Source organism: Pholis gunnellus, assembly GCF_910591455.1.
Source record: "Pholis gunnellus genome assembly, chromosome: 19".
NCBI lineage: Eukaryota > Metazoa > Chordata > Actinopteri > Perciformes > Pholidae > Pholis > Pholis gunnellus.
Window position 1 is genome coordinate 18,223,163 of NC_136546.1, and position 14,236 is coordinate 18,237,398.

At 42.3% G+C, this 14,236-nt stretch overlaps 1 protein-coding gene across 1 annotated transcript in view; it reads left to right on the forward strand.

Annotated features, from left to right (window-relative positions):
- klhl29 (kelch like family member 29) overlaps positions 1-14,236 on the forward strand; it is a 190,886-nt gene that overhangs the window by 106,660 nt on the left and 69,990 nt on the right. The gene's annotated exons all lie outside the window — the stretch shown is intronic.

The following is a 14,236-nucleotide window of genomic DNA, read 5'->3' on the forward strand; positions in this document are numbered from 1 at the left end:
TGCTGACGTTATTAGCCATTTTTCTTAAAGCATGTTGAAAGGATGAAAACACACATTGACACATTTTTACAACAGAGGTGAAGGAAGAGGAATCTTCATTTATTTCTGTGGGTGTTTTTACGGGAATATGGATCTTTTCTTTGAGCAGTGTTGTTCCACATTTTATAATAAGTGTGTCATGCAGTGTGGGACTCACACCGGTCTTGGTCTTGGTCTTGGTCTTGGTCTTGGTCTTGACTCGGTCTCCATACACTCCGGTCTTGTCATAACTTGGTTTTTCGTTTTAGCTGGTCTCGCCTACAACACTGCTGCTCACTACAGTGCTGGAGTAAATGTACTAAGTTACGTTTTTAGCATTTTTTTAAAGGAAAATGTAGAGCCCGTGTTTCTGGGTCCCATCACAGATCAATGCGTTGCCTGGATTTGTGTTTAAAGTGCAACACTCTGTCGCTCAGAGCTGTATCATGCTTTGAGTATTGGCGTGAGGTCTCGGACTGGAACATGAAAACACCCACTGCCCTCAGTCAGCGGGGAGCAAATTGATTGTGTGTGTAAAGTAGGGTCTGAACCTCAAACAGAGATGACAGGATTAATTGCCACGAGTCAAATGTCAACGTGTCATTCCTCACATCAGCCGTGAAAATAGTCAGCAATGCGCTATCAAAGAGGCCGAGTGTAAACACAGCAGATGTTACCAGGAAGTCAGTCGATAGCGGATGTTTCTCTCTCTAATGAGAAGGCGTAATTGCAACAGGGAGGGAACGCAGTATCCAAAACAGCAGCAGATGCGCCGCAACATCTCGGCGAAAAGGAAAATCCAGAAGAAGCTCAGGCAGTGTTGGCTCGCTAATGTCTGAGCGGAGAGTCAAACTTTTTTTCCTTTTACCAAGAAACTTTGAAACGGCTTTGATAATGCAACGCGTGGCATCTAATGTATTCTACCAGACATTACCAAGAATACCCCCCCCCCCCCCCCTCCTACAGCGTGTTATTCCACAGAGTGGGCTACAGGCTTTAGCATGTGAAGATGTACAATTCTTCTGTGACCTAGACAAATGATAATGGCCCAAATTGCAATCAAGAGATCTTTTGTATAGGCTGGTGGTGCACTCTGTAAGCTTGATCCAGTTAAAGTCTTCCTTAGCAGTGAGAAGGCGGAGCCATGTGCCTTTGCTGTTAAGTTTACAGAATGTGCTTTGTTGCTCGAGGCTGCGGGCCGTCGTTATTCTGCTACTGTAGTCGCTTTGCTCCCTTCCCTCTGCGACGCAGACTTTGTTTTCTTATGTTATGCAGCTTGCTCGAGTGCAGGATTTAAAAAAAAAAAAGAAAACGATTGTATTAGAGAGTTTAAACTTAGATTACAACTTTACAAGGACACACCAGCCACACATAAGCATTGGAGCATGCTGGACACAATCAGAATTTTTTTGGGGCAGTCCAGTCGTCTAATAGATTGTTTTCTATCCCCGGAGAGAGATAGAGACAGAGAGAAGCAGGAGGAGGAGGAGGAGGAGGAGGGGGAGGAATGAAAGAAAGAAGAGAGAGAAGGGGGGAAAGAGAGAAAGAAATCTGATGAAATGCACAGATTACTCGCCTGACTCGACTGCAGGCTCTGGGAGCTCATCTCAGGTGTGCAGTCTGCTGAGAAGACTCCCACATACAACCTAACCCCGCCGCCGACCTTTCTGCTTGGGCTGCCATGACTTTCACAAAGTTACCCAGTAAACACACGTTGTCTTCAGGGGGGGATGTGACATTTATCTCAGGCTGCGCTGGTGACATGGGGGATTTCTCTTCTTTTTTTTTTTTTAAGTTATTTTAGTTTTTCCTCATGCAGTTGCGTCGCCCCTGCTCTTTAGGCTCGACTCTGAAGTATCACCCAAGGGCGAAGCTCGCAAGGCATGCACACAAACAAAACTCTCCATAAACACAGTCGGCGTGTAAGACGAGCAGGGGAGCATATCTGCTTTCTCTCACACATGCTCTGGCATCTGCGTCGGACCGACCGGTACGTGTCCTAAATGTGAAAGGTAGAAGAGCGCTCGGCACAGCTGAGACCGCAGGCGGAGGGGAAAGTAACTTTAAACTTTTAATAAGTGCTTGAGTGGAGTTCGCACTTTTTTTTAATGTTTTGGTATGTTTGCACTTTACATACTCAAAACAATCTCACAGCCATCTTTAAAGGGGCTGGTACATACTTTTCCATGGAGTATTTTCAACATTTAAAGGGCAGCCGTACTTTGTGTTTCCCTAATGGCACCTCTAATTTTTTTATGGTCTCATATGTCAGCTAAAAAAGCTCACAAACCTTTAATCACCCAAAACACTCTTTGTCTGCTTGGAAAGCATGTGCACACAGCTAATTGCTTAGTCACAGACCCTACTTTTTGTGTGTCATTCAGTTTTAATGGCGGCTATGTTAGAGACCTTGAAGGTTGTTGACAGACAGATTAAAATATTCACGTTTATAGTTGAACATTTGAAAGTAGAAATTAGGTGCATTCTGGACCCATTTAGCTTCACGACATCTGGATTATTGCTATAATGGCGGTAACGTGCTCAGTTACGGGTCACAAAACTCACGGTTCAGATCGTGTCGTGGTTTTGATTCACGGATCGGATCAGCAGGAAAAAAGAAGCAAATATTACTTTTGGAGACGCCCTCAATCGCGTTTTTTGTTCCCACAGATACCGATTGCCGGTCGTCTACGAGCCATATCCGCCGGTTCAGATCATCTTTGCTGTCATTTTCTTTTGTTATAGCAGCTGGTATATCCAAATTTTTTTGGGAAGTGTCTTAAAAATTGCATTCTTTCTAATGGCCAATCAGGGGGAGACTCCTCCGGTTTCAAAAATAATTCAGATTATGTAGAAGTCTACGGGAAAATGGCGCTACTTCTCTCTTGATTTATTACCTCGGTACACGTTGTAAACACGAGTTTATGGTCTCACTCTCTAATGATTGAGACCACCAGACTCCAGTCTCCTTAAATTAAATGATGGTCCATTTAGAGTCAAACAGACCATAAAGTGGAGTATGCTTTAGGGCGGGCTTACACTGATTGACAGGTCGCTACCACTACCAGAGCCGTATACGGCGTCTCTACGTCACTCCTCTGCATTCCAAATATGGTAACTTCCATTCATCAGTTATCAGTTGCAAAAAGCCAACAGGACGACTCCCTTAATCCAAGATGGCAACGCCATGATGGTCATAACGTACATTTACCTTCTTCCAATACTCATCTTACTTAATAGAGCCGGAGCACATCATTGTGTAACTCAATAGAACCTCCACATGTTCGCCGTTCGCTCCGGACGGATCACTGATCAACTACCCACAGTACACTTCCTAACACAATGGAGATAATGCCTCCCTAAGCACTGGCTCAGCTCCCCTATAGCAACTAATCTATGTGCCCTGTCATGGAAGTGCCATTGCTCAATCAGTGTAAACTGTGTCTGGTACAAGAATGCCCACTGGCAGCACAAATATGTTTAGTTTTTTTTACGAGCAGAATTTTTTTAGGACAACTTGGTTTGTTGCGAATGTGTTTCTCTCACTGCCTGCAGCGATGAAAGTTCCAGTCAAGTGAAAAATTCAGACTTTGGATGATGAAATGCCAGAATGGACAGGCTACCTGACTGAGGGCCCCCCGGAGACGAGCTTGATATTTGTTGCAGTCGTGCTGGTGGTGGTTTGAGGTCAAACCTCATTCCTCGGTGAGTGCTTGGAACTGGAGCGATCCAGGCGTTTGTTTTGTGCCGAGCAGTTCTCTGCTCTCGTTTCTTCGCGTGAGCATGTGTGACACACTCTCAGTTGGTCGCATGCACAACTGGGTCCTCCAAAAACAACTTGGATGCTCAGCCAACCCTCTCAAGGTGAAGTACAAATGAAACATAGTTTGTGCAGATGCTCTCTGAAAGGTTGCATTCATACTGGTGCACAAGACCTGTGTCCAGATGATTCATTTCACTCAATTAGCCTTGTTTTCCCACCGGGGGTTTATAATGTAGGTTAGACAGAACACTGGCCTTCGCAGTAATTCTCATGAAATTGTAACTTAGCAATTAAATGAAGAGGAAAGATGGAGAAGTGTTGCAGGCCCACTCACTTCTATTCAAATCCCCCCCTGAGCATACAGTATGTTATCTACACCAGCCAGCAACATTGTTATTAGGATTGTTCTCTTATGATATTGTTTTGCCTAAAGTCAAGTGTGTGTGTGTGTGTTTGTGTGTAGGTACATTTGCATGTGTGTGTTCTGGTTCTGCATATGCATCGGGGCTTGTGTGCTGTTTTTGCACAATGACAGCGTCGTCGTGTTGTGGGGAGGACGAATTACTAACGTTTGACAATGACGTCGAATGCTCGAACAGAATGTTTGCTAATCTGTGATGCGGCCCAGTCCACTTTTTTAATTTCATGTGGCATACTTTAAAAAAAATAAAATCCATATTGGCATGTTGCCTATTTGGCACTATGACAATTAAGCCAATCCTCAAATTCAAGGCTTAAGCTTGGCCTGAGCAATAAAAAGTGGTAAGAATTTGTATCTCTGTTCCCAAAAGCAGCTCTTATTGGATGTAAGGAGTTTGGGGATTTTCCTTTTCTGAAAGCTGCTCAGACAAACTTATAATACGCAATTCTTGGATGGAAAATAAATACCCCTCTATATCCATATACAGGCATTTAAGAGTTGTTGGAATTTAATCATAGATCAGTTTGGTTATCGTCCCATTTATCCAAATACATTGTTATTTTTGGAAGTATTTGTTCGGAGTGATAGCGGAACACAAATGATCCCATCAGAGGCTTTTGCGATGGAACACAATGTAACCACAGCCATTGGAATCATTCGGCAGTTACTTGTCACACGTTTTATCATTTAATAATTAATTAATTCAATCATATATGTGATTTTTTTTTTTGTGTCATATACTGTAGCTGTCCTTTTGTGTGATTGGCTGATTTTGTCCAGCGTTGCAATTGGATCTCAATCGACCAATCAGAGCCTTCGTCTCCACTCCCTGTCTTGCTTCCAGTGGCAGAAAAACAGAGAAGCGGCTGACACTTATCATCGGAGCAGTTAATTGAACTAATTATTTCATAATTATTAGTTAATTCAGTGTTCAGCACATCTCATTAGTCCTTCTTTCTGCCTCACTCACTTTATGTTGTGAACTCCCTGTCGTAAATGCCATTTTACCTTTTTTTTTTCCTGCATCTGCAGAGCCGACTCCGGCAGACTGAATTGTGAATACAGTTGTGACCGCGTCAGCCTAACGAATTAACACAAAGCCGCCTCCGAGGTGCTGTCGGAAACATCGCGGCGTTTAGTTCAGTGTGCATGAATCATACGAGCGAGCGGGCAAGTATGTCAGACAGATTTGGGATTCCCCGGTGATGCCCAGGTTACTGTGATGTGACATTTGCGACAAAGTCACCGGTTGTTGGTGAAAGTCTTGTTTTTACTTTTTAAACCTTCTCAGAAGTAGCTGTTCTGTTTCTCACTGGAAGCTTTTTTTGGTGACCGGTGAGCTGAATTGTTCTGCTCATTTAGTTTCGCTTTGATTAAACACCTTCTATTGTAATTCTAAGGTAAATGTCAAGCACATCAAGCTTCACCCGCTCTAAAACAGAAGGTCCTTGCAGGTCGCACGGCACCATCTTTATTTTGAATTGCCTTTGCCGCTAAAATGTGCTATATGAATGCACTTGCTTTGTCTTGTTGCAAAGCTGTCGTCGGCTCTTTCACCCCGTCTCTGGAGAACTGTGAAAGGTGTTGGTCTACTTCACAGACAAAGCTGTTGGCGAGCACCGAGCTATTTTCCACTGGTAAAAGAGTTGAACATGAAAATTGTGTTTCCATGCGGGTGTCTGTGATTGCTTGAATAGGTGTTGTATTTCAGTGATGTTTGATGGGGGGGGAGGATGCTGTATGCTAATATAGAGCTGGTGAGGATTGTCACATTAGTGGGCTGGCACCATATTGACTTTCACAGATTGAGCAGGTTTAAAAACAGCCAGGGAGAGGAGTGCTGCGCCGGTAATGACATGTCAGGAAGCTATAAAGGGACCACACTCACACACACACACACACACACACAACGAGGGAATAAATATACACACGTCTTCATCACCTTTGATACAGCTTTGCTAGCAGTGAAACCCATGTAGTGTACCGAAATATTTTTCATGCTTTAGTGGTTCCTTTAACCCTCCGAGACCCGGCGATCATGACCGTCATTACCGTCTTTAAGAGGCTGCAGCGCGCTCAGTATTACAGCCAGAGTGAAGATACTGGTATCTAAACTAGACGGCCTGATGATTCCATTGGTACCAACCATGTCATGCTGGATAACTCCCCAAAGCTATAGGCTCAGTTTTCACAAGGAAAAAACTGAAAGGGCAAGATATCTGAATGAAAATGGGTTATGTGGTACCCATGAGTCTCCCCTTTACAGACATACACACCCATGCAGGTTTTTGGCAAAAAGGTTTTATTTGCATTCAGTATGAATATGTTATTTTCGCCTATTCTAAAAATGGTATTGTACTGTTGTGGATCCAATGAGCCCGGTCGTATTATTGTGTGATGATTGTAGCGAGAGCTTTTGTCTTGAAACTTGACGTCACTGTTATAAAAGTACCTCGAGGATAACCAGAGCCTCATGAATATACAACCTGCTGACCTGGCCATTCAGAGGTTCTTGCAGAAATCCCCAAATCTCAAACGTTTTAGATCCCAAATCACAGAATGTTGTTTTCTATAAAGCGTTCCTCACAGTTTTGCTGTCTTGATTTGAAAAAAATGTGTTGATTTTGGCGCCAAATCTATTAAATAAATGGAATAAAAATAGCTGTTACAGCTTTCTCGTCATGTGACCTGACTGGGTGAGAGGAATCGGCACAACCAGCACTGCCTCTCTACCGACCAATTAGGACCCGCTGTGAGTGAAAACACAGTTTCTAGCCATGTTCTAATAAAGACTTTGCGGTGCCTCCGATTCTCTTGGAGCATTTTAATTGGAGGTGAAAAACAAGCTGCATGACTTGAGTTGGGTTTTTGTTCAAAATGCTTTCAGCTGGAATAAACTCCACACTTCTCCTTTTGAATTATTTTGAACAGAAGTCGTGTCCCAGTTTTTCTCGCGGTGGAGTTATTCCTGTTGAACACTCGCTCCGCATCGATTGCAAAGAGGAAGAGATAGCATATGCACACTTTACTCTTTTGTTTTTGCCGTCTACCAGGGTGAAGTGGGGGAAAATACCAGTCAAACAGCTAACGCTGCAAAAATGAATTGAAAAATTGACACCTTTAAGTCAAAGTGTAGCTTTAGCATTGATTTGGACAGATTGCGACGACCTTTTTTTATTACTTCATGTAGTTAAAAAACGCAAGAAAGCAATTTTCAATGTTTGGACAGCAGCAATGTTATTACAAAGGCACAGTGAGCAAAATGCAGAATATGCGCACAACTATATTGTAATTAGCTCTGATACGTATCAAACTTGATCTCTCTGATGCTATTACCTTGAAGAAATCATGATTTATTGATCTGCTTGATCCTACTCTTTTGACAGAAACATACTGTTTATATAGCCACACTTTCCTGAGCAACAGTACGTGCTGTCAAAAAATGTAGCTTGCCGGTATGTGAGCATCATTCTAATTTCTCACACTAAAATAGAAGTAGCCAAACAGGTTATAAGGCTCACTGCAGAGTTTCCAAAGCAACCATTTTCCAAAGCAACCTCCCTCCCCTCTCTTAAATGTAGTTAGTTTTAGGAGCAGTAACGCTGCTACAGTAAAAAAAAGAAAGAAAAAAAATCTTCTTATGAACTGCAGTTTAAAATAGCTGCATCAGCCAGGGAGGAGATTCTTTGAGCTGTAATGTCATAACTGCAGCACTGAATGTAAATTTCAACCTCCTGTGACCTGTAACCAGCCTGAGTTGTAACCCTCAGTAAATGCACACAGTACATATTTCTACTTTGTGTCCTCTTTAGACAGTCACGGGCAATCTTTTCAGTGTATACTTCTATCAAAAAGAGTCTGCAGCATTGTCTTTGACCAGACTTCTCTTGTTAAAACCCGTTGGAGGCAGTAGGACCTCTTGTCACCCACTGTCCCTCCTGCCTGGTTAATGAGGAAGTCACCGCGACCAGCCGGGACCAGAGACTTTCCTCCTCTTCTCACCACACACAAACACAAAGAACAAGGGAGCAATGCACGACATGCTGTCACACTGTTACTGCAGGCCAACGGATGCTCCCAGGGCCCTCTTTGTTTATGTTCCTCCTCCTCTGAGCCTGTACTTGCATTTGCCTCGACTTTGTTCTTCTAGTGACAATTGTTTGCTCGTGTGTGTGTGTGTGTGTGTCTGACCCGCGGACCAGAGGGTGTATGTAGAGGTTTGAGTGTGCACTGCGGGACAACTGTGTTTTTGTTTTTTTTTGCTACTCCAGGACTTTTTCCTTGCATGTCTATTGGAGGAGGCAACAAAGGCCCAGACGGCGTCTTTGGAGGGGCACAGGTTCCTCACTCTCTCTCTGTCCCCTACTCCTTTTAGATGTCACAGCGCCGGCTCAGTCCAGGCTGGCCGACAACTGTGTGCCGAGGCTTGAGCAGCTCAGCTCAGCAGATTTCCAGCGGCGGAGACATAAAGCGTCCTCATCATGGACTATTCTCTCTGGGCTATATGGTGCCAGTGCTCTCTTACTCGCTGAAATCAGGACAGCTAGAGGCTCAAGGGGTCTCGAGGATTTCCGATGCCTTGCATCGAGCTGATTTGCGGGGAGTAGGCACGAACTGTTGAGACGTCTCCATGAATGAGTGTGGCGGTGATTGTTAGAGGTATGTTTTAGAAGCTGTTTATAATAATTAGGCCTTGAGAGAGACCCAGGCTGACACATGACTTCTGTCGGCTTTTATCTACGTAAAGCATCATTTGTTCAGCGGATGGCATCTAGATGAGTATCGTGGTCGTGACATTTAGCACCTGTTAAAGCCTGACATTTAGCCACCATGTTTAGTTTTTTTTACCTGCAGCTGAAGATGGTGCTGTTAATACTAATGGATTATGAAAAGTGGTTACCGCTTTGCTTATTTTTGTGCTAACACATAGGACTTGATTCACATCAGTGTGATTTTTAAAGTGGACTGAATCCTTTTGAGTCAGCATTAAAATTCGAAATTTTTAAAGAATTACATTTTATAATGATTTGTGCTTTAAATAGTTTCTTTTAGTGAAATCGGACGAGCTCGTCTGAGATGCTAATTTAAAGTAAAACTCCATTCATTCATATTGATACAAATTTAAAAATAAAAAATCCAACATAACAAATTATATTTATATTTGAAAAAAAAAACGAAAAAGTTTTTCAAATTTTATACAAAACTTAATGGAAAAGTGGACATTTTGGTTTATTTTATGTATTTTAAGCAATTTGAATGTCAGTTCAAGCGCAAGACGAAATATATTGTGGACCTGAGATTTTAAGATTTCTTTTATTTATTATTTTTTTAATTATAAACATATTTAATATATAATATAAATAATAAGATATTACATTTTGTCACTGTTGAGTTTTGAGTTATGGACCAAAGTATAGAGATTTTAACATGCTAGTTCAATTTAATGTCATTATTTTTACTTTCCATGACGTTGATTAAATACACAACTTTGGCTACTAATGGAATTATAAAATAAGAGTAATTAACATGTAAAATGACAATGAGCATTTTAATTAGAACCATAACCTTGTATGTAAATATGCAAAACAGAATACGTATTTTTGCCTTTTAATTCTGACAAAGAAGAGAACATTTCTATTTGAACAGCTCTGTTTTATTTGACTTTTGCACTTTTAGCAAACTCACTCACACAATCCTCCCTAAATATTTATATAACTAGTTTAAACTAGGTCTGGGGACTTGATTTTAAATGAGGTTTAGCCTTATTGTGAAAGAAAAAAATCAAAAAGATCTTTCAATGAGTCGGTCAAGGCGTTCTTCTTGGCATCAGAGCTGAATCTGAGCTTTTTCTTTGGCAGTTGTATTTTGGACCCAAGGTTGCAGAATAGAGAGATTATGTTATCCAACAACTTGTGCTGAAATTGAACTTCTGACCATCTCTGCGCCTGCTGAAAGCTGCATGTGGGTGTATTTAATGTGTTGCAGTCAGAAACTGAGAAACCATTTACAGTCTTTGCCTTGTCAAAGTCAGCAGGGGGAAAGCATATTTTATCCAAACAGCCATCAGTGTGCTGCTCACATCTACTCTTACATCTTAGATTCTGAGACCAAAACAAGTGAAACCATAATTAATATATCATTCATTCATCCTGATTCTGTTTTATTAATAGAGCACCACCACTTCACATGGGAGCATTCGTTCCCTCCGACAGTAGATCCTCCTGACATTATCACACGCTGTGGGGTTCCAGGCCCTTTGTTCTGTGCAGGTGAAAGAGATGTTTTTGGGGAATACTGTGAAAGCTTTTTGCCTTTAGCATTCATTTAGTATGAATCATGCTTTTTGGCCCGCTCTTCTTATTCTGTTGCAAGTTCCTTTTTGACATGGAATTTCTCAAAGGTCCCCTACTTATCGAAAGGCTTTTTGTAGGAGGAAGCCTGTTTTGATCGGACTCCCTCAGACCAGCCTTCTTCAGCCCTGCAACACTAATGCTGCTACTGCTGCTGCTGCTTTGAAACAAGCGAAAACGTGTTTCATTCTATCTCGCAAAATGTAAGCTTATTTAACCAAATTTAATTCAAAGTAATTCTAGTGACTATCACGTAAATGGTACATTTTGACGAGATGAATTTTAAACAAATGTCAGTTAAACATATTGCTTAAAGAAATTTAAATTGATGCAATTTTAAAAACTCCTCATTCGTCAAGTATTACTTTTTTTGATTACTTTAATCAGGGTGTCATTACATAAAAACATTAATTTGTACGTTGGATGTATTTAATTCATATATTTTGATGTGAATGGGTTAGCACAAACTCAAACACAGACACAGCATGTATCACTGAACAATAATCAGTTCGATAACTAATATCAAATCAAATGTAAGTAATTTAATTCTTTTCGAAGGATTATTTTTTTGCTCATATAGAGCGCAAGACATTTTGAGAAAATATGAGTCAAAGATCTGCTTTACAGCTTGATCATCTAAAGGCTTTGAAGATAACGAGTAGTTTCATTTCATGGCTCTATGTGTGGAAAACGATCGCTCGCTGCTTCAGTAAAAATATCTGCTTCACTGTCGTGTCCTCCGAGCTGAAGAAAACCCATCATGGCAGAGTTGCACATTGAGTTATTGATCAGCTAGCATGGTTTGTTCTGGGTAATTAAGCCGCGAGTGTCGGTGGAAATTGATTGTTAAAAGTTTAAAAGAGGAAAAAAAGGTCAGGGGCAACACATCAGTGTCCTTTCTGCTGCGCAACATAGAATGTCATCCAATTGGATAAAGATACGTGGACGGTTATGTTTTCTTGTGTTGTAGAAAGACGAGATGTATCGGCAAGAACGGAGAACGGAGAACGGAAACAAAAGTGATAAGATAAATATTTCTTAAATTGATTACTTATCATTTATCTCCAATATATCATCTTCTTTTACTTGCTCTGAGAAAAAACACACATATACACAGTATATATATATATATATACATCTACATTATTTAAAAAAAATACTAACATTTTTAGAGAGATGCATTAAGATGATACAAACAATTAAATTTAAGAGCGAAATATCTAAAGACTGATTCCAGTTTGTTGTCAGAAAATTATATTTATTGTAAGAACCATTTTGGACACTTTGCTATCAAGGAAAAATAAAATTCGAAGACAGAAAATATTACGAGCTGATGAAGATGAATCTCAAAGTTTATATTTTTTTAATTTTTTTTTATGCCAACACAAAATGGTGGGTCTACAGAGGCGCTCGTAACATACGTGTAGAAACCCCAAAATGGCTCCAAGTTCAGCAACCAATGGCGCGCCGCGTCGCCCTTTTACAGCAGCCTATCACAGCTCGGGGAGCGACTTACGGGCGCCTTACAGTAGGGAGAACTGGTGCGCGCTGATAGGTTACTGGAAATCGCATCCGGGGGGCCCCATTGGCCACAGCGCTCGGAGATGTTTGACAGTAGAGTTACTAGGCTGAGCAGCAGAGCTGCCACTGGTTTCTTACCCCCTGTGCCGTGTGTCAACCAATCACGAAGAGCCAGCACGGGGTGTTGTTATTATTGTGAACGGCTTAGGGACAAGAAACTACCCCCGCACATTTCATCAATGTTTGCAGTCCGTGATATACTCTAGGACTGTTGCACAGTATACCCCAATGAGTATTTCTGTATACTTCCCCCCCCTCCAAAAAAAACAACCTCACCACTGTTTTATCCGTCTGTTGCAGAACTTGACGGTCCTCAAGAGATTTTTCTCATAACAGTATTGAGACGTTTGGTGTTTCAAAGCCGCCGTTGTCCCATTGAACACGGCTCTGCCTCCCCACGCTCCATTCCACACCCGAGAATGGGGACGCCATGTGCAGTTTCATGGTCCGCGGTGGTGATGAGTTGTTCCGGGGGGCGCTCGGCGACCCACCCCCAAGAAGCCATAATTAGCTTTTCCATCAGGCATTCAGGTGTGTCTGCAACGGCTCCGAGGGAGGCGGCCATTGTTTGCTGACAAGTGGAGTTCTCTGTCTGCCGCTCTCTATTCTCGGGGCAAATGGATGGTATGCGGTGTGGCTGATTGGAGGTGAGAGCCATATCGGTCGCTGGAGATTTACTAATGCAAACTCAAAACTACTGTGTATTCACTATTCACAGTCCATGCCCACACAGTAATCAGATAGCTGGCCAACTGACAAGCAGCAGTGGAGTGGAATGTGGAGAGAGATGGATGGAAGACAAGGCAAATGCCAGCCTTTGTGTTTGAGTGGTGCATGTGTGTGGCTCGCTCGAACCGTGCAGCTGTGCATCTAGCCAATGTAGAGCAGACATATTGATGAAAATAAAAAAAAAAGGCATCTATTATTATTCCTCCTCCCTAATTGGTATTCAGCAGGTCATTTTCTTTCTGGCCATTAATTCCTTGATGCGATAACTCTGAAGGATGCGCCGCTCCGAGAAAAAAGCTTTTACCGAAGCTCGCTTCTGAATCGCAACCGTATTTGTCGTGTGTGTCTTTATACTGTATAATTTCAACTGCTGAATTAATTTCCGAGCTGAGCCCCCAGTGTCAGGCAGGAGAATGGAAGGAGCTAAATGAGTGGATATTCCAGCCAAATAGAGGGGCAAGTGTCATCCCAGGTTAATGAAATCCCTGCTTTGAGTCGGGGCGCGAACACAGACCTCTTTCAGGATGATAAAGACAAACTCCTTTTATTTCAGCTTGGGTGTCGCCAATACAATCACATGTCTGATCAGCTTCCCACATTTAATGGCTCGGCCGCCGTGTAAAGCGCATATTCACCCACCCACACACACACACACACACACACACACACACACACGCACACCTTGCTTGTTACACATCACCGACAACGAATGAGTCGCTGAAAGGTAACTCTGCTGATCAAAAGGAGGATTTGCCACCTTTCTCCCCTGAATCATTATGCATCTCGTACAGTGGCTGCCGTTTATCTTTCCCCAGCATGGAATATGTGCCTTTTATACAACGCCGACTGCGCTTTGTGCCAAATAGATGTTTACTCTGCCTCACAGCCTGCAGCCTCGATGAAATGCTTTGTTAATGCTTAGACGACAGTATGGAAGCCGGCTGCCTCTATAATCGTAACGTCCCACCCTATCGCGTCTGTAGCGCTTTTATTTGAATCTCTTAGTGTTTTCTTTTATTGGAATTCTCGATAGGAGATTAACAAAGCTGCACTGTTGGTTATCCCTCCTAAGGCCGTGGAATATGTTGCTCGTCCCCCCCGCTGATTTTCACTCTCAGCATCCTCTCATGGTGCCTCATTAAGACCCGGAGAAACAAGGGCCCCCCGACCCAACGCTACAGCAAGGCCAGGCCCAACACGGCGCTACTACACTACATTAAGCAACTCGCTGTGTACTTTGGCCTTCAACAGCACATTGGTTTGCTCCAAGCATGTTTTCACAGATTGTGTTTTGTCCCTGTTTTTTCTATCTTTTTGACTTTCCAGAGGAAGATGAGGGTGGGTGGGTGGGGGGTGTTTTTCTAAGAGGGAGAG